Below are 27,597 nucleotides of genomic sequence, written 5' to 3'. Positions count from 1 at the left end.
AAGTGTGAGGTCAGAGGAGAATGTAAAGAATAGGACAGACTATTTGTTGTATATGTAGGCAAAAGGAAAGAGCCGTAGCCTGAGAGATGAATCCAAAGTATTCCTGTCTGGCGAGTCAAAGGACCCCAATAACTCTCCAGTAGTAGTACCTCATGTGACTGGTACCCTGGCCAACCTAATACTAACTAAAGTACTAGATTTATGCAGAGGGAGGGGGGAGGATATTTGTTGCTTTTGTCAACTGTAAAATTCCTCAACTGAGGCACTCGGATCTTTATGGTCATTAGCTGGTGTATGTAGGTTTGGTAATATCACTGAAACTGTTAGGTTACTTTTCTTTCCACTTATAGAAAAATGTTTTTACATATTTCCATTATAGGAACCACATATGCGTTTATCTTGAGGTGAAACTTGGAGATGTTTATGCATTTAGTGTAATTTTAGCTTTAGTATCGCTGATTATCTTTGGTCGATTAATTAAAATAAGTCTTGTATGAAATGGAAAATGTTTTGTAATTTAGATTTTTAAATTGTTCCTTTCTTTGAAAGAATTGCATATAAATCTCAGTTAAGTATTGAATTGTTTCAGCTCTAATTACAAACCCATTCGGCAATTGCTGAAACTGGCCAATAGATTTTTAGCTGTGTAATTACACACCCCTAGCTAGCGGGAGGTAGACTGGTTGCTTTGCTCACACTCGCACTTTTAACATTGATGACACTTTCTTTCAGGTGACTGTATGTTAGGCTCCACGATGCAGAGTTAGCCTGGGCATTTGAAGAAGTCGGTGCGGCACTTTAGTTGGCCATATAGATGGAATCTTGCAGGAGTTTCCCTGCATGCAATGGTCACTCCAGTATGTTAGAATCTACTTGTAGCGAGTGGCCACCCTCCCAATGGCAGTGATACAGTAGACGCCGGAAGGAGTTGGCTGAGAGGGCTCTTCCCCATCAAGTCTATATTCTCAAAGGCAAAGTAACCATGCTGTTCTTACTGTCAGTTTGTTCCCGTTACACTGACTTTGCTCAGGTTGGGTAAGAGTGGTGGGCTTTTGACCTTCTGTTCATCCTTGCAGTTCTGAGGACTCCATTATTTCCCTTGGAGAAGCATAGCCGGCCTCAGCCATAGGGGGTGGGGGATCTCTGCTGACGAGATGTGGCTTTTCCTGTGCAACAAACAGCTGCCTCCCCAGAGGTTGACTTCGATGTGCTCCCAGACACTTGGGAGTCTGTATACCAAAGGAGCTTCTCTTGTCTCTTTGCTACTCTCGACTTCTGCTTGACCATCCAGCTAAGCTTAGCAGCATGCAGTGGATGGCCCCCCATCAACTTGACCTTGTTATGCACGTTGAGGGTACTGCACTGGCCAGAGGTTCACCACCAGGTGACCTGCGGCTTTCTCCTTCGTGAGAGAGGTGTCCCATGCCGAGTGGTTGCTCCCTCAAGCTTCCACAAATGTATGGTTGATGCCTCGCTGTAGCTCTTCGGAGCGTAGGTTTGCGAAGCTAGACGACTAATGAGGCAGGAAGGACACAACAAGTCCCTTGGTGTCTTGTGAGGCTAGTTCTTTCAGGATCTTCGCCTTGTGTTCCGACCTCATGAGGGAGAACTTGCTGTTCTGCCTGTACACCAGTGTAGCAACAACTCTGGTTCCTTCGCCTCTTTGAATGAACTTCTCGCATAGGAGGAGGGGCCTCTTTGAACGAACTTCTCGCAGACCTATTGTGGGAGGGAGGGGGAGTAAGAGTACTTTTCTCCAAGGCAGACCTTAGTCTCGTTGGCAAGTCTTGCATCATGTACACCAATCCTAGCCAGGTGGAGGACCTTCTCTGCCTGACGTAGATCTGCCCGTGGTTTCAGCTATACACTGAGCTCACCACAGCGAGTTTGCAAGACCTTACTTGCCAGGGCATCATGCATTGACACCACAAATACCCCGGCCACGCTGCCCGTTGCCAGTAAGCTATGCCCTGGTGGCGAGGCAATAGATACAGGGGGTTGCCACCTTACCTGCATGCACCAGTACAGGTGTTTGTTATGGCTTGTTGCATTTCCTTGCCAATGATCATGCCAGTGCTCTCAGTCTTCAGTTGGTACAGCTATCACACTCGCTGTGTACAGCTGCTTTGGATGCATTGCCCACTACATCTTTCTACTCTACTACAGTAGCTGGTGAGAACCAGTTCGCTCATGATAGAGACAGACTTCCTTAGGAAAAGCAGAGCAAGAGCATGGAAATGTACACATGTGGGACCCCATTGTCTTCTCTTGGTGCAGGTTGTTTCAAGACCAATCCACAGTCCTCCAGTGTTACCCCTGCAATGATAAGAGTTGATGTAGAATTCTTAGTCTTAAAATGAAAGGAAAATGTAGTCAGTCTTTAACATGATTGAGATAAGTACTTTATAGGTTTCAATTAAAAAAAAAATATATATATGTTTCAATTTCCTTCCAGCTAAAAAAAACATTAATAATGAACATATGATAATCCAGTCCTGCAGTATCAATAGGTCAATAAACATTGGTAAAGTCCAAATTAAGAAAAACCAATATTGCCTATCCTCTGAGATACAGTATAAAAGTACATATACTGTAGATAACTACCATATAACAAAGTAAAATAACTTGTTACCAAGAACAAAGTAAAATACCTTAACACCAGATTTAACAATGACACTTGATCCCTACCGGTGATTCACAAACACGCTCTTATAAGTAAGCAAAATGCTGACATTAATTAGGAATAGCTTAGCAGAGCTAAAATAGGGGGCTAAAGTACACCACTTAAAGGTGCATATCCTTTCCCTTGCTTAATGAAATAAGTATGATCTTTTAATGCAGACCTGTGATGAGGATTCATTACATTGTTAAAAGTTGTTTTTCATATGAACATAAATACAACTTAAAAGGATACTATAACCTCTTGCACAAAAATCTATACTAAAAAATTCTATACTAAAATGTTAAAATTAGTAAAATAAATTTTTGAATATACTTACCCGGTGATCATATAAGCTGCAGCTCTGCTGCCCGACAGAAAAACCTACGGTCAAAATACGCCAGCGATCGCTATGCAGGTGGGGGTGTACATCAACAGCGCCATCTGTCGAGCAGGTACTTAGTACTCCAAGTAAACAAAGAACCAATTTTCTCCTCGGTCCACTGGGTCTCTATTGGGGAGGAAGGGAGGGTCCTTTAATATATGATCACCGGGTAAGTATATTCAAAAATTTATTTTACTAATAAAAATAACATTTTTCAATATTAAACTTAGCCGGTGATCATATAAGCTGATTCACACCCAGGGGGGTGGGTAGAGACCAGCATTACATGTTTACATTATTATGAGCTAAGTATTTTGTATTTCATTTTAGCAGTTATTCAAAATAACAAACATAAAATAAATAAGTACCTGGTAAGGAAGTCGACTTGAACAATTACTCTGCCTTTTTAAGTACGTCTTCCTTACTGAGCCTCGCGATCCTCTTAGGATGCTGAGCGACTCCTAGGAGCTGAAGTATCAAGGGTTGCAACCCATACTAAAGGACCTCATCAAAACCTCTAATCTAGGCGCTTCTCAAGAAAAGAATTTGACCACCCGCCAAATCAACCAGGATGCGAAAGGCTTCTTAGCCTTCCGGACAACCCAAAAAACAACAATAAAAACATTTCAAGAGAAAGATTAAAAAAGGTTATGGAATTAGGGGAATGTAGTGGTTGAGCCCTCACCCACTACTGCACTCGCTGCTACGAATGGTCCCAGGGTGTAGCAGTTCTCGTAAAGAGACTGGACATCTTAAAGATAAAAAGACGCGAACACTGACTTGCTTCTCCAATAGGTTGCGTCCATTATACTCTGCAGAGATCTGTTTTGTTTAAAGGCCACTGAAGTTGCGACAGCTCTAACTTCATGTGTCCTTACCTTCAGCAAAGCATGGTCTTCCTCATTCAGATGGGAATGAGCTTCTCGTATCAACAGTCTGATATAATAGGAAACAGCATTCTTTGACATAGGTAAAGAAGGTTTCTTAATAGCACACCATAAAGCTTCTGACTGTCCTCGTAAAGGTTTAGTTCGTCTTAAATAGAACTTAAGAGCTCTAACAGGGCATAAGACTCTTTCTAGTTCATTTCCAACCAAATTAGAAAGGCTTGGAATATCGAACGATTTCGGCCAAGGACGAGAAGGTAGTTCGTTTTTGGCTAGAAAACCAAGCTGTAAAGAACATGTAGCCGTTTCAGATGAAAATCCGATGTTCCTGCTGAAGGCGTGTATCTCACTGACTCTTTTAGCTGTTGCTAAGCAGACGAGGAAAAGAGTCTTTAAAGTGAGATCTTTAAAGGAGGCTGATTGTAGTGGCTCGAACCTTTCTGACATAAGGAATCTTAGTACCACGTCTAAATTCCAACCTGGTGTGGCCAAACGACGCTCCTTCGAGGTCTCAAAAGACTTAAGGAGGTCCTGTAGATCTTTGTTGTTGGAAAGATCTAAGCCTCTGTGACGGAAGACTGCTGCCAACATGCTTCTGTAACCTTTGATCGTGGGAGCTGAAAGAGATCTTTCCTTCCTCAGGTATAATAGGAAGTCAGCTATTTGGGTTACAGAGGTACTGGTTGAGGATACTGATACCGACTTGCACCAGCTTCGGAAGACTTCCCACTTCGACTGGTAGACTCTAAGAGTGGATGTCCTCCTTGCTCTAGCAATCGCCCTGGCTGCCTCCTTCGAAAAGCCTCTAGCTCTCGAGTCTTTCGATAGTCTGAAGGCAGTCAGACGAAGAGCGTGGAGGCTTGGGTGTACCTTCTTTACGTGTGGCTGACGTAGAAGGTCCACTCTTAGAGGAAGAGTTCTGGGAACGTCCACCAGCCATTGCAGTACCTCGGTGAACCATTCTCTCGCGGGCCAGAGGGGAGCAACCAACGTCAACCTTGTCCCTTCGTGAGAGGCGAACTTCTGCAGTACCTTGTTGACAATCTTGAACGGGGGGAATGCATAAAGGTCTAGATGTGACCAATCCAGAAGAAAAGCATCTATATGAACTGCTGCTGGGTCCGGGATTGGCGAGCAATAATTTGGGAGCCTCTTGGTCATCGAGGTTGCAAAGAGATCTATGGTAGGTTGGCCCCATGTGGCCCATAGTCTCTTGCACACATTCTTGTGAAGGGTCCATTCTGTTGGGATGATTTGACCCTTCCGACTGAGGCGGTCCGCCATGACATTCATGTTGCCTTGAATGAACCTCGTTACTAGAGACAGGTTTAGATCTCTTGACCAGGTGAGGAGGTCCCTTGCGATCTCGTACAACGTCATAGAATGGGTCCCTCCTTGCTTGGAGATGTACGCCAAGGCCGTGGTGTTGTCGGAGTTCACCTCCACCACCTTGTCTAGAAGGAGAGACTTGAAGCTTTTCAAGGCCAGATGAACTGCCAGTAGCTCCTTGCAGTTGATATGTAACGTTCTTTGCTCCGAGTTCCAAGTGCCCAAGCATTCCCGACCGTCTAATGTCGCACCCCAGCCCGTGTCCGATGCGTCCGAGAAGAGAACGTGGTTGGGGGTCTGAACAGCCAGGGGCAGACCCTCTCTGAGGTTGATGTTGTCCTTCCACCAAGTCAGTGATGACTTCATCTTCTCGGAAATGGGAATCGAGACCGCTTCTAGCGTCTTGTCCTTTCTCCAGTGAACAGCTAGGTGAAATTGAAGGGGACGGAGGTGCAGTCTCCCTAACGCAATGAACTGGTCCAGTGATGAAAGCGTCCCTATCAAACTCATCCACTGTCTGACTGAACATCGGTCCTTCTTTAGCATGTTCTGGATGCATCCTTGGGCTTGACTTATTCTGGGGGCCGACGGAAAAGCCCGAAAAGCTTGACTGTGAATCTCCATCCCTAGGTACACTATAGTTTGGGATGGGACCAGTTGGGACTTTTCCATATTGACCAGGAGACCCAATTCCTTGGTCAGATCTAGAGTCCACTTTAGATTCTCCAGACAGCGACGACTGGACGAAGCTCTTAGAAGCCAGTCGTCCAAATAGAGGGAGGCTCTGATGTCTGCTAAATGCAGGAATTTGGCAAAATTCCTCATCAGTTTCGTAAAGACAAGAGGCGCCGTGCATAGGCCAAAGCACAGGGCTTGAAATTGGTAGACAACCTTCCCGTAAACGAACCTTAGAAAAGGTTGGGAATCTGGGTGGATGGGGACGTGAAAGTAAGCGTCCTTGAGGTCTAAAGAAACCATCCAGTCTTCCTTCCTGACCACTGCTAGAACAGACTTTGTCGTCTCCATGGCGAACGTCTGCTTTGTGACAAAGACATTCAGAGCACTGACGTCTAGCACCGGTCTCCACCCTCCTGTCTTCTTTACCACTTAGAAGAGACGGTTGTAGAAGCCCGGAGATTGATGGTCCCGGACTTTGACTATCGCTCCCTTTTCTAGTAAGAGAGACACCTCTTGCTTCAAAGCTAGTCTCTTGTCCTCCTCTCTGTACCTGGGAGAGAGGTCGATGGGAGTCGTTGCTAGAGGGGGCTTGCGCAAGAACGGGATCTTGTACCCTTCTCTGAGCAACTTCACAGATTGTGCATCTGCGCCCCTGTTCTCCCAGGCCTGCCAGTAGTTCTTGAGTCTGGCTCCCACTGCTGTCTGAAGAAGGTGGCAGTCAGACTCTACCTCTGAAGGACTTGGTACCTTTCTTCTTACTCCCACGTTTACCTTCGGCACGAGCACCTCCTCTGCTGGAGGCTCTACCACGAAAGGGCGGAATAAATCTTGACGCTGGAGTATCCATCCTGGGTCTAGACACGGTAGGCAAAGGGGTGGCTTTGCGGGCAGATGACGCAACCAGGTCATGCGTGTCTTTTTGAATCAAGGAGGCAGCAATCTCCTTGATCAACTCCTCTGGGAAAAGGCCCTTTGAGAGAGGAGCAAACATAAGTTCCGATCTCTGACATTGTGTTACTCCAGCTGACAAGAAGGAGCAAAGGTTTTCCCGTTTCTTGAGGACCCCGGAAACGAACGAAGCCGCAAGCTCACTGGAACCGTCCCGTATGGCCTTGTCCATGCAGGACATAACGAGCATGGAAGTTTCCTTGTCAGAAGGGGAGGTCTTCCTGCTCAACGCTCCCAAACACCAATCCAAAAAGTTAAAAACCTTGAAGGCTCTGAACACTCCTTTCATCAGATGGTCTAAGTCTGAAGGAGTCCAACAAATCTTGGAGCGTCTCATGGCTAGCCTGCGGGGAGAGTCTACTAGACTTGAGAAGTCGCCCTGGGCAGAGGCAGGAACTCCCAAGCCGAGAACTTCTCCCGTGGCATACCAGACGCTCGATCTGGAAGCGAGTTTCGCAGGGGGAAACAAGAACGCTGTCTTCCCAAGGTGCTTTTTGGACTGCATCCAATCTCCCAACACTCTTAAAGCTCTCTTGGACGAGCGGGCGAGGACAAGCTTCGTAAAGGCAGGCGCGGATGACTGCGTGCCTAAAGCGAACTCAGATGGAGGAGAGCGTGGGGCTGCAGAAACAAACTGATCAGGATACATCTCCTTGAACAGTGCAAGAACTTTCCTAAAGTCCAAGGAGGGAGGCGTGGTCTTGGGTTCGTCGATGTCCGTGTGCGGGTCATCAAGGTGTGCAGCGTCGTCATCATCAGAGAGTCCATCGTCTGAATACTGAGGAGGAAGCGGCAAAGGAGTAGGAATTGGCTGGTCAGCTGAGTCCGGCAGCACGGGTGCATGCGTGACTGCACTGCCGAAAAAAGGGAAGCCAACTCATTAGACCCATCCCTAAGAGTTTGTCCATGCATGTCAGAATACTAGTAAGGTCTTCTGTTACCTCCATTTGTTCAGTTTTCCTGGCCAGAGTACCTAGAGACCAGTCCAAAAAGACTTCCAAGGCTCGGAAAATCCCCTTGACGACGTGGTCAAGCTCAGGCATTGACCACATAACCTTCGCCGAGTTAAGGGCATGCCTTCTGGCAGAGTCGTCAATACCAGAGAAGTCCCCCTGGGAGGAGGCAGGAATTCCCAGTCCTAGAGGTTCTCCGGTCTCGTACCACATGCCCGCCTTCGAAGCAAGTCGAGCTGGTGGAAAAGAGAAGGTGGTCTTAACCACTTGTCTATGCTCCTTCATCCATTCATAAACTTTACCTAGAGCCTTCCTGGCAGAGATGGAGAGCTTCATTTTGATGAAGGCTGACTGCTTTTTGGCCTTCTTCCTGCTAAACTGCGATTGAGGAGAACGAAGGGCAGCAGGTTGAAACTCCTCCCCATAAAGCTCAAGGAGGGAGGCGAGAGAGAATCTAACAATCCCCAGCTGCTTTCGCAGGCTTGTCTTCATCCTCTGAGACATCCTCAAGATCTTGTCCCACCTCTACTACAGTCTCTCTTCGGGCTGAAGGTTCACCTGCATCCGAAAGAGGCAAATTGTAGGATGCGTCCTCTAGGAGAGGGCTGTATGCATCCTGGCGCTGCGCGCTGGAATCGTCCTGGCGCTGCGCGCTGGAATCGTCCTGGCGCCGAGCGCTAGAAGAGTCCTTGAGGCGGTAGACAGATGCGTCCTGGCGCCGAGAGTTGGAAGCGTCCTTGCGCCGAGAGCTGCAATCGTCCTGGCGACGAAAAGCGGAATCGTCCTGGAGAAGCAGGCTGGAATCGTCCTGGCACTGCGAGTGAGAGATGGAATCGTCCTAGCGCCGCGAGCAAGAGATGGAATCGTCCTGATGTCGAGAATCGCCAGCGTTTTGGAGACGAGTCGATGACAAAGAAGCGCGGTACCTCGCCTTTGACGAATCGCGCCGAGGTTCCCTGGGAGAGGAACTCCGTTCCCTCTTAAGAGGCCGATTTCTTGACTGGTAAAGAGTCGTCCTTATGTCTGTGTCCTACTGGGGGGAAGGGCGGCTAAAAGCTTGAACCAAAGAAAAAAGCTGCTTTTGCAGAACAGTCATAAACGACTTAGCGACTGCTGCTGGATCCTGCAGTTCCTTAGGCGATGGCTGTCGAGTAGCGCTGGTTGAAGGAGAAGGATCTCTGGACGGTCTGTCTTGACTTTCGTCTCTCGGCTTTGGCCTTTTCACTGGAATGGAGTCCAAGTCATCCTCAGAAGGACAAGGTTTGGCGTTACTTGAACAGGGAGAACGAGTCTGTTCAGTTCGGTTTCACCTCCTCTTGGTTGGTCTCGAAGCCTCATACTGCCATTTGCGTCTGGGAGAGGGGTTCGGGGAGGACACCATCACTTCCGACACGCCTTTTCCTTGGCGGTCAAGAGCAGCCTGGGAAAATGCAACAAGACTGTCTGAGACGACGGCTGACCGAGGATACGTACCTCTCACTCCCTTACGGCCGTTGACGTACCTTCTCCCTTGGTCCTGGGAGCTTGGTAGAGGTCTAGACCTAGGGTAATGACAGGTTCGATCAGTCGCCACCTCCACTGCCCTTTCACTAGCACTAATCTCACTCTCACTCTTACCTTTTAAGGCTGAAAGTTGGTCTTTAATAGCCTTCAACTCAGCCGCCATCCTGGCGTACTGAGGGTCATCCGCAGATACCGTTCCTGTAGAAGGGGCAGGAGTTACTACCTCAGGGGAAGGTTCAACTTCCAAAGAGGAATTAATTAATGGGTCAATAGAAATATCTGAACTACGCTCACTAGCAGATTTAGATTTAGATCTCAAAGACCTCCTGACTTTATCTAGCTCTAACTTGTGCACATAGCGCTTCATAGCTAACCATTCTTTCTCGCTCAAAACCTCACATTCCTTGCACCTTTCATCAAGTGCACGATCAAAACCCCTGCAACCCAAACAAACAGTGTGAGGGTCTACCGAACGGTAAACTCAACTTGCATTCCTCATTTACACACACGAAAATGAAGTTTCTCACTCATATTAAACAAAACAGTAATAACAGAATAAACACAAAAGCGATTGCCAAAACCCCAAGTCAATGTACTTCACCAAAAATAAGTCCGGTACAGCGACACGGAAAGCGAAACGAAAAAATCCAATGGCGGACCAACGATGTTGTCAGTCCAACCGGCAGAGATGATCTGAGGAACAGAAAACGGGAATGATTCCAAGTACCACCCTGTAAGGGTTGTTAACCACCTAACCGCACAACCACCACCACAGCGGTTGCCGCGAGTTTTGAAAAATTCTGCCGGACATCAGAGACTAAGCTATATATATATAACTGCCAGGTAAGTTCTATTCATAAAACAAACCTTTCAACAGAACTAGACGTTAAGCCACTTCTACAGTATACTAAAGCCTACTAGAATTATTACTGGGCAGAACACAGAGGAGCTTAGCAAATTATGACAAATCTTTTTCTTTTTGTACATGACCAAAATATAAAGGATAGGAGACATAAATAATTTTGAGGGGCTGTTTGAAATAAAATGATTCAGCAGGTCCATTTAAGAAACTTGAGAACTCGTGAAAATGCTTCAAGCAGCTAGGGCTATCTAGAAGGTTAAGATTGTCACCTGTCTTCCCTCAACAAGAATCTAGGTGTGAATCCAACTTGAATACTTTGAACGGGGACTGAGCGATATCATTACCTCGATAACTGAGAAGGTGCCCTGATGAAGAAAGTAAGACAAACAACTAATCTGGGTACCAACTGGCATGTGGCTGCGTGGAAACATGATCACTGAATCTGTATGTCTTCAATCAACTGTTGAGGAATTACTGAAACAGGGGAAAAAAAAAAAAAAAAAGAGCGGTGGAAAGGTGTGTGTATGATTCCCGGAGATGTAAAGTTCCTTCGAGCTTCGCCAACAGTCTGCGACTAGGAGAATCCCGGAAGTTTCCTGTCCTACTTCCTGGCGAACAAGTCTAATGATGGAGAGAAACAAAGCCTTTCTACAACACAATGATGTAGGAATAACCTAAAACCTCTAAACTGGGACAGTCAATTAAGTGTATTTGCCCAAAGAATGATCTTGGATGAGAGAACCTTGTGCAAATGCATCATGTCTTAAATTCAAAAGAGCGCGCCTACTTAAGAAGGGTTTATGAACGGGCCCCTTTGTAACTTTGGACACTAACAAAGTTTTGTCGGCCATCCTCGGAACCAAATGCTCTATCAAAGTTTTAGGAAAACTTGTAAAGTAGAGGGTATTCTCAGTAGATGAGAAGCAGGTCCGTTCCTTCCATTGATTACATTCTCTACCCGGGAGGAAACCAAGGTGAATGCATCATCCCTCCTCCCCTATGTCTGTGGCCAGTAGATTCTCGGAGCATAGGAGTAGTTAGGACATAGTCATGTAACTACTAGGGTAGATCGCCCTATATTCCTGTTGCCAACCAACCTGAAGGTAGGGGGAGCTGGTTGTCAAACATTAAAGCTCCAGGAACTACTCCTAGGGAAGCAGCTGTGCAGAACTAGCCTTTTGATCAATGGAGAAAGTTTTGGAGGGCATTGTATTTGCTGATCCAGAAGACGGTGTAGAAATAGTTACCTTTACACTGTTGCTATGATCATTTGTCAGGAAGCCCACTGTAGCTGCTGTCATGCTAAAGTACTCGTAAAAATTACACCTGATGTCTGGGACCGAAGTAGGGATCCTGTTTAGATGCTGAAGTGATTCCTCCATAAGAGGGTAGAAAGGAGGAATTGCTGAGACCCGTCTGTAGATGAGTGCTGACAGAGTGCTCAAAAGAGACAGGTTTGAACACTTCCAGAGTAGCAGACAGTCCAATGCACCAGGCTTTGAACTGGTAGCCTCTTTTCCCAAAGAAAAAGCCGAGAAAACATCTTGTAGAACAGAGAATGGATCCAATGGTACATGCTCTTCAAATGTACTGAGACAGAGTGGTCATCATTCTCATGATGGATCATACGCTGCTACACGTGGGAAACCAAGCAGGAATACCAATGCCTCCAATTCCGTCGACTATTCCATTCGTAGGTGTATACTGGAGTCCAGAAACCTTCTCCGCAGCTCTCCTGTCACCTGAGTTACAGACAGTAGAGGGAAAGTTTTGATTGATCTCTAGCAAATCAGCAAGCAGGTCTGGAATGTTGAGTAGCTCCCAATCCTGAGTGACATGTAACAGAAAGTCATGGAATTCTGTGATCCTTTCTTTCCTTCCCCTATCGTTCTACATGTAAGGCCAGGTTACAGGTGAACTGATGGAGCACTGTCCGAGCCTTTCGAGAGGAGGAAGAGTATGGAACAGCAGAATGGACCAGTGGGCACTGGAGTCTTCTTCAGCCGCTAAAGGTGCAATAGGGATGTTGTAATAGTTATCCTTGAAAGACCTGGGCCCTTAGTGGTAACTGATATATGGAAGAGGAGACCTGCTTGTGCCTTCATCCACTATTACTCCAGATGTCTGCTCCCTCCTTGGGACCTGGGGCTGCAGCTTTTGTACCATTGCCTTCCATAAGAGATGTAAGCTCTATTGGCTTCCCTGTTTGGCAAAGGGGAGGCAATCGTACCCTTTTTCTCTATAGGTTTCAAAGGGCCCATGAGGCATATGAATGGTGAGTTGAAAAATTTTCATTCTTGGAGTTCGATCGTATAAAGTCTATAAACTTTCTCTTATTTGGGGTTGACAAACCAAGTCATAATGCAGCACGAAGTAGAGGAACCCTGATGTAGCTTGGACGCTGGCTTTGGAAGTAGCTTCTGTGGGAAGGGTGTATGAGAGAAGCCTATTGATCATTATAGTGTAAGGAATTACATTACACAGAGGAAATCAGAAATGCCATACTAAGTAGCCCTACGGGTTGTCATCTATGGTGCCTTTTTACTGAAGAAAATACACAAGAGAACTAGATTAAAGAGGATCCTTCCTGACAACTGCGAGTGTACAAGTACTTGTACGAGTGCTGAGATCAGATTTGAGAGGCCGCCTGTTCCAATGCTTCAAGCACGACTGAGTTTATTATTATTATAACCATTATTACTAGCTAAGCTATAACCCATGTTAGAAAAATAGGATGCTTTAAGCCTGAGGGCTCCAACAGCAAAAATAGTCCAGAAAGGAAAGGAATGAGGAAATAAATAAATCACACATGAGAATTAGTGAATGAATATAAAAATATCTTATGATCAGTCACAATGTTAAAAAAGATGTCATATATAAATTTAGAAGAGAGAATTATGTCAGACTTCAACATAAAAATATTTGTTGCATGTTTAAACTTCTGAAGCTCCATCGATTCAGCTAACTAATAAGGAAGATCATTCTACAATCTGTGGCCGCGGGGGCATAAAACAATTAGAATAGCGCCAACGTTATCCCTGCGTGTCGTAAGAGGCGACTAAAAGGGACGGGACGAGGGGGCTGGGAACCCCCTCTCCTGAATTGAAATTCCTGTGAGACATCATAAAAGAGATGGAGCTGGGGGGAGAGTGACTGCTCCCCGCACTCTAGTTTTGGGGTGTTTGAATGTGCGTGGATGTAGTACGATAGAGAGTAAAAGATGTGAGATTGGAAGTATGTTTAGAAGTAGAAGGATGGATGTATTGGCCTTGTGTGAGACAAAGATGAAAGGAAAGGATGAAGTGATGTTTGGTGAAATGTCTGGTAGAGTGTCTGGGATTGAAAGGGGAAGAGCGAGAGAGGGTGTGGCTTTATTGCTGAGTGAATGGATGACAGGTAAAGTAGTGGAATGGAAGGAGATATCATCTAGGTTAATGTGGGTAAGGGTTAGGTTGGGTAGGGAATGTTGGGCGTTTGTCAGTGCGTATGGGCCAGGTAGTGAGAAAAGTGAAGAAGAGCGGAATGAGTTCTGGAATGAATTAACTAGGTGTGTAGAAGGACTGGGTAGAAGGAATTATGTAGTTGTTATGGGTGACTTTGATGCTAGAGTGGGCGCTGGAGAGGTAGAAGGTGTCATTGGGAAGTATGGCGTACCAGGTGAAAATGAGAGTGGTGAGAGACTGGTAGATATGTGTGTTGAACAAGAGATGGTAATAAGTGCTAGCTTTTTTAAAAAGAAAGATAAAAATAAGTATACATGGGTAAAAGTGGCAAATGGAAGAGTAGTAGAAAGGGCATTAATGGATTATGTGTTGATAACTAAAAGAATGTTTGGAAGATTGAAAGATGTGCACGTGTTTAGGGGTATGGCTAACGGTATGTCTGATCATTTTTTGGTGGAAGGAAAATTAGTTGTAGCAAAAGAGTGGGGGAATAGAGTAGGTGGATATAAAAGGGAGCTAGTGAGGGTTGAAGAGTTAATAAAACCGGGGGTAAAAAGTAAATATCAGGAAAGGTTGAAAATGGCATATGACGAGGTGAGAGTAAGAGAAACTGGTAATTTAGAGGAGGTGTGAAAGTTAGCAAAAGAAAATTTTGTTGGGATAGCAAGTGATGTATGTGGCAAGAAGGTTGTTGGAGGCAGCATGAGGAAGGGCAGTGAATGGTGGAATGAAGGAGTGAAGGTAAAAGTGGAAGAGAAAAAGAGGGCTTTCGAAGAATGGCTGCAGAGTAATAGTATAAAGAAGTATGAAAAATATAGAGAAAAAGATGGAAGTAAAGCGCAAGGTACGTGAGGCAAAGAGGGCAGCTGACCTGAGGTGGGGTCAGGGACTGGGTCAGTCATATGAAGAGAATAAGAAGAAGTTTTGGAAAGAAGTGAAGAGAGTAAGGAAGGCCGGCGCAAGAATTGAAGAGACAGTGAAAGATGGAGATGGAAGGTTGTTAAAAGGAGAGGAGGCAAGGAAAAGGTGGGCGGAATATTTTGAAAGTTTGCTGAATGTTGAGGATGATAGGGAGGCAGATATAATTGCTGTTCCAGGTGTTGAGGTGCCAGTGATGGGAGATGAGAATGAGAGAGAGATTACAATAGAGGAAGTGAGGAGAGCACTAGATGAAACGAGAGTAGGAAAAGCATCTGGTATGGATGGTGTGAAAGCTGAGATGTTGAAGGAAGGGGGTGTGACTGTACTTGAATGGTTGGTGAGATTGTTTAATGTGTGTTTTGTGTTGTCAATGGTACCAGTAGATTGGGTCTGTGCATGTATTGTACCACTATATAAGGGTAAGGGAGATGTGCATGAGTGTTGTAATTCAAGAGGTATTAGTTTATTGAGTGTAGTTGGAAAAGTGTATGGTAGAGTACTGATTAATAGGATCAAGGATAAAACAGAGAATGCAATCTTGGAAGTACAGGGTGGTTTTAGAAGAGGTAGGGGTTGTATGAATCAGATTTTTACAGTTAGGCAGATATGCGAGAAATATTTAGCAAAAGGTAAGGAGGTGTATGTTGCGTTTATGGATCTGGAGAAAGCATATGATAAGAGTTGATAGGGAAGCAATGTGGAATGTGATGAGGTTATATGGAGTTGGTTGAAGGTTGTTGCAAGCAGTGAAAAGTTTCTACAAAGGTAGTAAAGCATGTGTTAGAATAGGAAATGAAGTGAGCGATTGGTTTCCGGTGAGAGTGGGGCTGAGACAGGGATGTGTGATGTCGCCGTGGTTGTTTAACTTGTATGTTGATGGAGTGGTGAGAGAGGTGAATGCTCGAGTGCTTGGACGAGGATTAAAACTGGTAGGCGAGAATGATCATGAATGGGAGGTAAATCAGTTGTTGTTTGCGGATGATACTGTACTGGTAGCAGACACAGAAGAGAAGCTTGACTGACTAGTGACAGAATTTGGAAGGGTGTGTGAGAGAAGGAAGTTGAGAGTTAATGTGGGTAAGAGTAAGGTTATGAGATGTACGAGAAGGGAAGGTGGTGCAAGGTTGAATGTCATGTTGAATGGAGAGTTACTTGAGGAGGTGGATCAGTTTAAGTACTTGGGGTCTGTTGTTGCAGCAAATGGTGGAGTGGAAGCAGATGTACGTCAGAGAGTCAATGAAGGTTGCAAAGTGTTGGGGGCAGTTAAGGGAGTAGTAAAAAATAGAGGGTTGGGCATGAATGTAAAGAGAGTTCTATATGAGAAAGTGATTGTACCAACTGTGATGTATGGATCGGAGTTGTGGGGAATGAAAGTGATGGAGAGACAGAAATTGAATGTGTTTGAGATGAAGTGTTTAAGGAGTATGGCTGGTGTATCTCGAGTAGATAGGGTTAGGAACGAAGTGGTGAGGGTGAGAACGGGTGTAAGAAATGAGTTAGCGGCTAGAGTGGATATGAATGTGTTGAGGTGGTTTGGCCATGTTGAGAGAATGGAAAATGGCTGTCTGCTAAAGAAGGTGATGCATGCAAGAGTTGATGGGAGAAGTACAAGAGGAAGGCCAGTGTTTGGGTGGATGGATGGTGTGAAGAAAGCTCTGGGTGATAGGAGGATAGATGTGAGAGAGGCAAGAGAGCGTGCTAGAAATAGGAATGAATGGCGAGCGGTTGTGACGCAGTTCCGGTAGGCCCTGCTGCTTCCTCCGGTGCCTTAGATGACTGCGGAGGTAGCAGCAGTAGGGGACTCAGCAGTATGAAGCTTCATCTGTGGTGGAAATGTGGGAGGTTGGGCTGTGGCACCCTAGCAGTACCAGCTGAACTCGGCTGAGTCCCTGGTTAGGCTGGAGGAACGTAGAGAGTAGAGGTCCCCTTTTTTGTTTTGTTTCTTGTTGATGTCGGCTACCCCCCAAAATTGGGGGAAGTGCCTTTGGTATATGTATGTATGTATTCTACAATCTAGTCAGAGCTGGAATAAAACTTATACAGTATTATATAGTTTTAAGCTTCATGATGGAGAATGCACGACTATTAGGCTTAGGTACATACCTTGTAATACGTACAGGATGGTACAGTATGGGAAGATCTGAATACAAGGGATGGTCAGAATTAAAAAATCTTATGCTACATGCATAAAAAAACTAACTGGGAGTTTGATTATGGTATAGCCCTACTCATCCCACAAAATCACATAGAGAGACTGCCAGATTGGTCGTCTGGTGATTCCTTCCTCCTCTCCGGCAATAGAAAACTGCGAAGGAACAGGAAATGGGAACAATGAACCAGTTTCCTGGAGGGTCTAAGGTGACAAACCCTTGAGGTACACGTGTAAATGCCGATCCAAATCCTATGGTTCCTGTTCACATGATTCCCAATCTTGGTAATCCATTGAGGTAACCATTCGTAAGGTAATTAACTGCATGGTTCCTGATTGCGGTAAAGGATTGTAAGGTTTTTGATTATGGTAATCAATCGTAAGGTCCTGGGTCACGGGAACCGATTGTAAGTTTCCGATTGCGATGAGAAACATCAATCGAGGGGAACGAGCATGAGGCAACCTGTCCTGTCTTCCCCTAAAGACAAAACACAAAGGGGCAGGGCCCAAGGAAAACTCACTGTTTGTTCAAGTAAAATCTCTTAACATTTACAAGCAATGAGAACCATCCTAGGTTCCACTTCCATTGCATCGTGTAACGAAAGAACAAGGACAAAGCAGAGGCAAGAACTTCTGTGACACGAGTCACTGAAAAACATGTGAAGTGTTCGATTGTGTAACGCTGAGCAAGAGCCGTAAACACCTGAGCCTCTTACTAAACTGTATTCTCAGGGATGTAAGCACTCCCGGTACATAACTTCTCACCTCTCGTAGGAGACAAGAATGTACAATACTGTACTAGGTATCCAACTTTTCTCATGACTGAGAAAATGAGAAACACAAGAAACAGGCATGTGAGTACCTATATACTGAATAATTCAGTGCTCGGTATGACCTTGGTACAAACTTCTCAGCATTGGATATGATCTTGGTATGAAATTCTCAGCACTGGGTCAGCACTGGGTATAGTTATGGTATGTATTACTGCTCTTGGTACATACCTTGCTCACGTATTTGGAGATCGTCAGAGAGACACAGCTACGTTGATCAAACTTATTTAGATGACGTTTTCCTCTTTAGGTAAAGTAGAACCATTCAGTTGAGGGCATTGCATTCAATATGAGACCGACCAAAGTTACCAAACTCAGTGTGCTGATGTCTGTTCCCAAAGGGATGATTCTCGTTAGACATCTTTTTCCTCTCCTCCAAAACCGAGAGAGGGGTTATACAGAAAATGAGAAAAGGGCATATTCCTTATTCCTCCGGTAGTGAAAATGCTAATTCTTGCGAGAAAAGAGCACAGATAGCCAGTGCATAAGCACCTGTATCACATACCAATATGTATCATCAAGGAAGAAGGAATGTTCCTGATACGTATTCTCATCTTGAAAAATGCGCTGGTAAACATGACAAATTCGTAGATAATTTGTATTTTTCCTAACTATACAAACCTTAGCTATTTAATAGGGGTTATTACTTTCGGCATAGCTGAAATGACGAGCCATTAGAATTTTAACGAGGGTTTACTACCCCACCGCTAGTTAGCGGGGGGTAGGGAGGGTAGCTTGCTACCCCCCACCCTCTCACACACCTGTGCTATAGCTCACTTTGCTTTGAGGTAGGACTTCAAGGAGGATAGGGCTGGCAGGCAAGTTTGATTAAATAGCTAAGGTTTGTATAGTTAGGAAAAATACAAATTATCTACGAATTTGTCATTTGTTTCGTAACCGACATACAAACCACGCTATTTAATAGGGGTGACTCACCCATTAGGAAGGGTGGCCCCCAGCCAGTACTGGCTTTGGCTTTGCCTGGGGACTCATTATTTGAGTGTCAGCACTCAACAATAAGGAGTCTCTGCACCTTGCTACGCAAGGACTGGGGCCTACGCAAGGTGTGTGTGAAGGTATAATAGAGTGTGACTCGTCCTAGGAAGTTGACCTGTAGTCCTTTAGATGGAAACTTTAGGCTAGGACTCTCCCAATACCACGTCATCAGGGTATGGGGACGTGACAGTATTAGCTTAATACTAGGAACACAAGGAAACATGTTTTATCTGCAGTGGTTTGAGGTCAGCTTTGTAGAGAACCCAGGATGCTGCTTTCCCCAAGAGAGGGGAAGATGAAAAAAAGAATAAGGGCCAGACAAACCTTTTCATTCATGCAGACTAAGACCGGGTAACAATGCCCTCAACTTTCTGCTACTTGTCCACTAAGGAGCCTGAGGTTTTAAACCAGCTGTTGTGCAGCCACCACAGGGCCGATAGAGAACGTATCGAGCCTCCTGTGGGTCACGTCTTGCAGGCAGTGGGCTGTGAAGTCGTCTGACGCTTCCACACCCCAGCCTGAAGAACCTGTGTCACTGAGAAATTCTTCTTGAAGGCCAGGGACGTAGCTACGCCCCTGACATCATGTGCTCTAGGGTGTCGTGACGGAGGAGGGTCTGGATTCAGGGACAGATGGATCACCCTGCGAATCCATGCTTTGATGGTGTTCTTGGTGACCCTCCTCTTAGTCCTCCCAGAGCTAACAAACAATGCCTGCACCTGAGGACGGACTGCAGCTGTTCTTTTGAGATATAACCTCTGACTCCTTACTGGACACAGTAGGAGATGGTCTGGGTCATCTGTTACAGAACGAAGACTCGAAATCTGGAAGGAGTAGAACCAAGGGTCCGGCACCCCCGGATTCTGAGTCTTAGCAATAAAATCAGGGACGAACTTGAACGTTACCTCACCCCATCCCCTTGAATGGGCGATGTCATATGAGAGACCATGAAGTTCACTGACTCGCTTGGCCGATGCCAAAGCTAGTAGGAACACCGTCTTCCAAGTTAGGTGGCGATCTGAAGCCTGCCGTAATGGTTCATAAGGAGGTCTCTTAAAAGACCCGAGAACTCAAACCACATTCCATGGAGGAGGTCTCACTTCCGACTGAGGGCAGGTATGTTCATAACTTCATAAAGTTCCAGCGAGGAAGAAATGTCCATACCTTTGAGCCTGAAGGCTAGACTGAAAGCTGAGCGATAGCCTTTCACCGCCGAGACTGAAAGACGCATTTCTTCCCGCAAATACACGAGGAACTCCGCTATTGCTGGAATAGTGGCATCGAATGGAGAGATACTCCTTCCACAACACCAACCACAGAAGACTTTCCACTTTGCCTGGTAGACAGATGCGGATGATTTTCGCAGATGTCCAGACATCCTAATCGCAACTTGCTGCGAAAATCCTCTCTCAGCGAGGAGATGCTGGATAGTCTCCAGGCGTGAAATCGTAGCGAAGCTACGGCTTTGTGGAAGATGTTGGCATGTGGTTGTCTGAGTAGATCGTGTCGCGGAGGGAGTTCTCTCGGAAGTTCCGTTAGTAATTGCAGAAGGTCCGGAAACCATTCCGCGTGATGCCATAGCGGAGCTATGAGGGTCATTGAAAGATTGACCGATATTCTGGTCTTGTTGAGCACCTTCCTCATTAGACAGAACGGGGGAAAGGCGTACACGTCGATGTTGTCCCACTATTGTTGGAAGGCATCTTGCCAGAGCGCCTTGGGATCTGGGACTGGGGAGCAGTATAGTGGAAGCTTGAAGTTCAATGCTGTCGCGAACAGATCCACAGTCGGGGAACCCCACAAAGTCAGGTCTTTGTTGGCTACTAGATGATCCAAAGACCACTCGGTACTCACTATCTGAGACGCTCTGCTCAGATTGTCGGCGGGCACATTCCTTTTGCCTGCAATGAAACATGCCGATAGTGGAATCGAGTGGATTTCGGTCCATCTCAATATCTCTACTGCAAGATGGGATAGCTGCTTCGAAAAGGTACCTCCTTGCTTATTGATGTAAGCCACTACTGTGGTGTTGTCGCTCATCACCATGTATTGTTGGAACTGCTGAAGGGCCAAGAATACGACCTTCAACTCTAAAAGATATATATGGAGGCACTTTTCTGATTGTGACCACAGGCCTGAGGTCCTGTGATGTAGAGCGTGGGCTTCCCACCCTTTTTTTGAGGCGTCCGAAAACAGCATCAAATCCGGGGGGAGGACGAGAAGGTCCACTCCTCTTCGTAGGTTCTCTTCTGACACCCACCACTGGAAGTCCGTCCGTTCCGCAGGTACCATAGGGATCATGACGTCCGGGGAATCGCAACCTTGATTCCACCAGGACTTGAGTCACCACTGGAGGGATCTCATTCTGAGGTGACCGTTGGGAACTAGACGAGCCAAAGATGAGAGGTGACCAAGGAGACGTAACCACGATTGCGCTGGAAGCTCTTCTCGTCTAAGAAAAGGGCTTGCGACCTTCCTCAGCCTTGCTATCCTGATGGGAAGGCTTTGTGGAGATTGGTGTCTATAATCATGCCTAGGTATACCAGTCTTTGAGTGGGAAGCAGAGAGGAACTCTCGAGATTTACCATGATCCCCAGATCCTGGAAATCCCAGAAGTTTGACTCGGTGTTGAAGAATGGATGACTCTGAGTCTGCTAGGATCAGCCAGTCGTCCAGATAACGGAGAAGACAGATGCCGATCCTGTGTGCCCACGATGATATTAGGGTGAACACTCTGGTGAAAACCCGTGGTGCTTTGGAGAGACTGAAATACAGCACCTTGAACTGGTATTCCTTGTTGTCTAGACTGAATCTTAAGTACTTCCTTGAAGACGGATGGATTGGGATCTGGAAGTACGCGTCCTTCAGATCCAGTGTACACATGAAGTCTTGAGGTCTAACTGCAAGTCTGACCATGTCTGCGGTCTCCACGCTGAACGGAGTTTGCTTGACAAACTTGTTCAGAGCCGAGAGGTCGATGACTGGTCTCCAGCCTTCAGACGCCTTCTTTACAAGAAAGAGTCGACTGAAGAAGGCTGGGGACCTGTCGAGGACCTCCTTGAGAGCGCTCTTCTTCAACATGGTCTGGATTTCTGCCCGAAGGGCCTGCCCCCTTGCTGATCCCATGGCAAGGGAGCTCAACGATATTGGATTCATCGTCAGGGGAGGTAGAGATGTGAACGGGATGCGATATCCCTGACTGATTACGGAAATCGTCCAGGAATCAGCCCCGAGTTGCTGCCACCTGTCTGCGCAACTTTGAAGGCATCCCCCCACTGGTGGACATGCAGAGGGACTGTCAATCCTAGCGTTTGCGGCCTCGGCTGCTCCATCTAGGATTCTTCCCTCTCCTGGAGGGCTTCTTGCCTTTCCTGTCCTTAACAGGAAAGGGCTTAGACACCACTGTCTTCGCTGCCGTTGTCGGTTTCGTGGTCTTGATCGGACGGGGCTGCTGGGGTGCTTGAGGCTTATAGGGGTTGGATGTCAAAGTCCTATGTAGGAGGGAGTCCTGGTGGGACTTCCTCCACCTCTCGGCAGCATGCTCCACGTCCTTAGGCTCAAACAGGTTCGTTCCCATAACAGACGAATGTCTGAGCCTGCTTATCTCGGTGCTAGGGACCTTCTGGTGGAACCTCTCAGACACCACATCCCGACGTTTCAGGATGGTGTTTGCCCACAAGTTCGAGACTTGGTGGGCCAGAAACTCGATCGTGCGAGTGCCTGAGAGTAGAAAGGTCTCCATAGCTTTCCTGGTACGTTCTTTGGATAAATCCTCCGAATGTATCAGGATACCTAAGGTTAGCCCTAACCAGATATCCAGCCATGAAGTGGCCTGCATGGCACACTTCGCAACCTTTTCCTGATTAAGGATCTCAGTCGCCAAGAATGAGACCTGCCGGTTGGAGAGCCTCTCAAGAGGGACTCCCCAGGTAAGCTCTTCCAAAGAAAGGTGAAGGGGAAGAGCTAAACAAGGCTCCTCTATGATCTCAAAGTACCTCCTCTGCTGCACGCGAGGAGGTGGGAGAAGCTTGTTGCCGGCACTGATTTGGCTGGAGGAGGCTATCTCAGAGAGCTGGACTACGATCTTGTCCCTGAAATTCTTAACCCCTTGAGATCAGGGCAAAGCTGCAGTGGCCTTAGAGGGTTTTTGAGTCCCAAAAACTCGGTCCAAGACCGTGTCTTTGCCCTCTCGAAGAAGAAACTCTGGGTCAGCAAACCCATTGAGAGTCCTCATAAGGGTCAGAACCTGCCAAAATGCATGTTCTGACTCCTGCAGCTCTCCTCCGGATGGACTAGCAGCGAAGTCTCCTGTCCCCAAAGGCTCTTCTTGGGGAGACTCACGGAAGTTCTCCGAGTGACTGGCTGGCTCCGTTCTAAGTGTTGACGAGGACTTCAGTACTGTCTTGGAGTCCTTCGACTCCCTCCTGGGAGGGATGCAGGACTCCAACAACCACGGAGGTAGGCTCTTCGCTACTACCCGAGAAGACTTTCCTGCGCGAGGTGGGGTTTCCCTCATTGGTGCGATGAGGGAATGTCTCACCTAACGTGACTCCCCTGAGGGCCTGCCTCGAAGGCTTACGAGGAGACAGCTTAGTCCTCGGAGAAGTCACCACGTCCGAAACTCCTCTTTTTCTCTTCAGGGGAGTAGCCGCAGCCAAAGATTTGTGGCTCAATTCAGAGAGAACAGGCTTGACAGCCTGTGTGACCACTCTGATCAGTGCCCCAAACCAAGGCTGCTGGCTGCCCTATCAGACACTCCCTCTGGAGGGACAGGGATCGACTGATCCCTGGGCGGAGTTTACATAGGGGGGGGGTTCGCCTGAAAAGAAGACAAAGAAGAAATGTCCCTAGACCTTTCTGGAACTTTCCCTCCTACCGGCGAGCGCGCTATTCTGTGCTTGCAGGGGGGGGGGGGGGGGGGGGGGGGGGGCCTTGCCGCGCGTTGTCCTGCAGCCTCATGAGAGGATATTGACGATCACGCTGGGGAGAGCACTGGCGCTCGCGCGATGGGGAATACCCGGGGTCACGCGCGGGCAAGCGATGGCGCGTAGGAGCGTGCACAGGAATCATCGGAGGGTGCGCAGGATCAGGATGAAGAGCCCGTGCGGGCGAGAGATCGTGCGCCTCAGAAGATGTCGTCGGGCGCGTGCGCGCAGGAGAGATATCCCTTGCGCGCGGGCGTGCAGCTGGAACCTGCGCTCGTTGGCGCGCCTCTTGTGGGCGCACATCAGGCTGGCGATGCGTTGCTGCTGTGGGAGATGGGGCGTGGGCGCGTGTAGGTGAATGCGCACTGGCGAGGGATGGTGCACAGGCGAAAGCAGACGGCGTGTTGGCGAGCGCTGGCGAGTAGGGGAAGCACTCAACTTCCTTACCGCACCCAGATCCAAAGATCGTGGGCGCGCAGGAGATCGTAGGCGCGCAGGCGAGCTCTGTCGCGTTGGTGAATGCTGGTGCGCATGGCGCGCAGTAGGATGAAGGCGCTGGCGCGCTTTATCAGGAACCTCGGCAGCAGGTGAGCGCTGGCGTGCTTTATCAGGAACCTCGGCAGCAGGTGAGCGCTGGCGTGTCATCTCAGGAACGGCAGCAGCAGGTGAGCGTTGACACGCTACTTCCGAAACCTCAATGAGGTCAGGAGAACGTTGGCGCGCATGCTTGGCATGGCGCGTAAGGGACGTGTTTGCTAATTGGCGCGTACGCCCTTGTTGCCCTGAAGGGACCCATGCCTGTTTTTTGAAAACAGGTTTGGTTGGCGCATAAAGCGCATCAGCAGCCAGGAACGGCGAAGGCAGGTCAGCAGTTCTGACGGGTGGAAGTTCGGTGTGCCCTTTGTAAGGACGACCTTCCACCGAAGGGGATCGCGAACGATCTGCAGAGAGGTCCAGGGTAGTAGCAGGAACAGTCCGAGATCTATGACGAGGCTCTTCTGCGGCGGACTGCAACGACGATGATGAACCGAAGAGGCGCCTCCTCACCGTCTTATAAGGTGAAGGAAGGCCTCTCCGGCGAAGAGGAAGGCGATCCTTGGGACGTATACGCCCTCTGGGGGCCATTGAGTCAGCAAGCTGACCTTCAGCAGTCCTCCGAAGAGGAGTCTCTGTGAGTGAACTCCCCTGAGGGAGAGAATCACCGGCAGGAGAGACTGTTGGACTTAGTTTCTCCCTCGTAGGTTGTGCAGGATCGGGAGAAACTAAGCCTTCAGCTACTGCTAGTTGAGAAGTTGCAGAGGTATTAGGAGATACCGCATTGGATACCTCTGACACCATAACGTCGACGATAGACAGAGGATCAACCTCTGCCAAAGTCGGCAATTGCTTGACAGCGGCACCCAACCGGATGATGTCAATCAAGGCTTCCTTGGAGGGCAAACCCTCGAGCCCCAAGGAAGACCAAAGCTGGAATAAATCAGTTACATTAACATTTAAATCCTCCCCCGGGGGAAGAGGTGGAGTTGCCTTGCTAGGGGAGGCAACGCCATCTCTCGAACCCCTAGGTCGGGAAACAGAACTACGGTCTACACTACCACTTGACCATCTCTCGAAAGAAACTGATCGAGTGGGAGCTTCGGGGGCAACGGAAGAAGAGTCCTTGGGATTTTCTCCTTTCAAAGAAATCTTCGAAGGAGAAATATCCCGCCTGGACTTCTTCTTCCGTCGCCAAGAAAACCTCTCTCACTGGAAGGTAGACCACTCCCTGCACTCACCACACTTATTACTACTATCACACCGTTGGCCCCTACAATAAGGACAAAGGGTGTGAGGGTCCATTTCGACCGCCAACATGAATGTACCACAAGGGCGGTCGGGTAATCCAGGACATTTGCGCATGTTCGCAGCGGCCAACTTCACACACAAACCCGTAGGAGAGAAAGCAAAAAGACATTAATGGCTGTCAGAGAGGCGAGGGTGAGAGCGGACACGTCTGACTACCACCCGAGCAGAGAGCAAAGTGAGCTCGAGCACATGTCTGTGTGAGGGGGGGGGGGGTAGCAAGCGACCCTCCCTACCCCCCGCTAACTAGCGGTGGGGTAGAAAACCCTCGTTAAAATTCTAATGGCTCATCATTTCAGCTACGCCGAAAATAATAACCCCTATTAAATAGCGTGGTTTGTATGTCAGTTACGGGACAAATAGAATTTTCAAGTTTCTTACCTTACTAGATGGTGAATGTGAGCTCTAAGAAAAGGGTAAGTATAGCTCTCTAGGAGGTTAAGGTGAGGGCGTGGTGCTTTGGAAGGATGTGCACAAACAACTGAGGGCTTTCTAGGGCTTTTGCACATTAGTGAGTGTGAACATGTAAGGAGTTGCTCCTGTAGGAGTGTGCACGTCACTTCACTTGCATGCAAGAACAGATGATGAGTCACACAGCACAAGAAAACTTGGGGGTATGTGCATGTGCAAATAGGTAAGGGCAAGAGCATCCGCACAGGAGAAATAATGGACATACGCAAATATGTAAAGACAAGAGCATGTGGACAGGAGAAATCACGGGTTTGCACATGCTCAAACAGTTAAAGACAAGAGCACGCTCAAAGAAGAAATTGTGGGTGTGCGCATGTGCAGATAGGCAAAGAAAAGAGCACATACACAAGATAAATTGTGAGCTCAAGCGAGAAAATGAGGATGACCTCCCATAGCAGCGCATGAACAGATGAGGGCATGCTAATTGGTGCATGTGAATTGGTGAGGTAGCGCTCCTCTAGGAGCACACTAACAAGCAAGGTGGCACTCCTGTAGAGCTAATGGGTGCTTGTGGGTAAGCGAACAGGTGATCCTAAAGGACCACGCTAGTGAGAGAGTGGGCGAACAGGTAGGAGTGCACACTAATGAGGAGGTGTGTTATTCCACCATCGCTTTCTTTGTCTTAGGTGAAGGAGTCACTGGGACTTTGGAGAACACTGTCTCTCCCATGAGGAGAGAAATTGTAGGAGTCACGTATACCCAACTCATTGATTGGTCTTGTAGGACATTTTGTCGATAATAGGGAAAAGAAGCTTGAAGGCCCTTCCTTCTAACTAGTAGTGTGGAGACTAACGTATGGAACAAGTAAAGGAGTAACTTGAAGTTCTCCTTATGTTGACAGTACGCAATGATGTCCCATTTCATCAGTTACGATGACATCGCTGTCACCAGTCAACATTTATAAAGGAGTAAATAACAACAGGAACAAGAAGTGTATAAAGTATTTGGGAAGTTACACAGAACACCGTCAGTCACCTACAGTTATCGGGAAAACTTTCTTCTTTCTTAATTTCCTTTGCAAATACCTGTAATGAACTTCCAACAATTTTCTTGAACAAAAAAATCAAAATAGTCAGGTGGTGTGTCAGGAGTACGTTTGTACTCTCTAGTGGCTAGTCGGTGCACTAGCTGGGAGGGGGGCTCCCCATTGGCCACCAGTAACTACAGACCCCTCTTCTTCTTTATCTACATCTTTCCCCACTTCTATGTGGGGTCGATGTTTCTGGTCAGCTTTCTCCATCTACTGACACCTCATTCATTTTGATAAAAGAGTTCCAGCCAAGTTCAAACCATTCTCTGATTGAAGTAACAAGGGTTTGTATTTGTGTAGGAACAAATGTTTCCTAAAGCATAAACTTGAGTAAAATCAAACTAAATTGAATACAATACTACTAATATACTGTACTGTACATTACTGTATGCCCAACAACTGGGGTATCATCAAAATGAGAAACTGAGATTACTGTAATAGACTTTTGTTTTTAACCTTTGGATGCCAAAATTACAGAATGTAAGTTCAATGAAATTCAAGAAATTAAATATAACTGCAAGCATTGCTCGAATCAAAAGAAACTAATTACAATACTGGAAAACACTAGCAGACTCTCCGGGAACTACAGTACTACTCGTAAAAAAAATGTATAAAAGACCACTATATTTGCAAATGAAAGTGTGAATAAAAAGCAAATACCATATATTTTCCCATATAAGAAGTAAATTTGGAAGTCGTCCACAATTTAGAATGGTTGAAGCTGCGTTGACAAGCCCAGACACCTTTGACTTTGGGTGCATAACTCCTACTCATTCCTGCAAATAG

General features: G+C 47.0%; 1 protein-coding gene and 1 long non-coding RNA gene across 4 annotated transcripts in view; both read right to left on the bottom strand.

Moving 5' to 3' along the window:
- LOC137632263 (ATP-citrate synthase-like) overlaps nt 1-27,597 on the bottom strand; it is a 369,682-nt gene that overhangs the window by 281,759 nt on the left and 60,326 nt on the right. The window lies entirely within an intron of this gene.
- LOC137632264 (uncharacterized) lies at nt 41-27,597 on the bottom strand. The gene is made up of 2 exons (XR_011042036.1): nt 27,472-27,597; nt 41-2,316 (listed from the first exon to the last, which is right to left on the bottom strand). It is a non-coding gene; the product is annotated as an uncharacterized lncRNA (long non-coding RNA).

This window comes from Palaemon carinicauda, chromosome 41, assembly GCF_036898095.1.
Source record: "Palaemon carinicauda isolate YSFRI2023 chromosome 41, ASM3689809v2, whole genome shotgun sequence".
Lineage (NCBI taxonomy): Eukaryota > Metazoa > Arthropoda > Malacostraca > Decapoda > Palaemonidae > Palaemon > Palaemon carinicauda.
The sequence above is the reverse complement of the archived record's forward strand: the minus strand, read 5'-3'. Positions and strand labels throughout refer to the sequence as shown.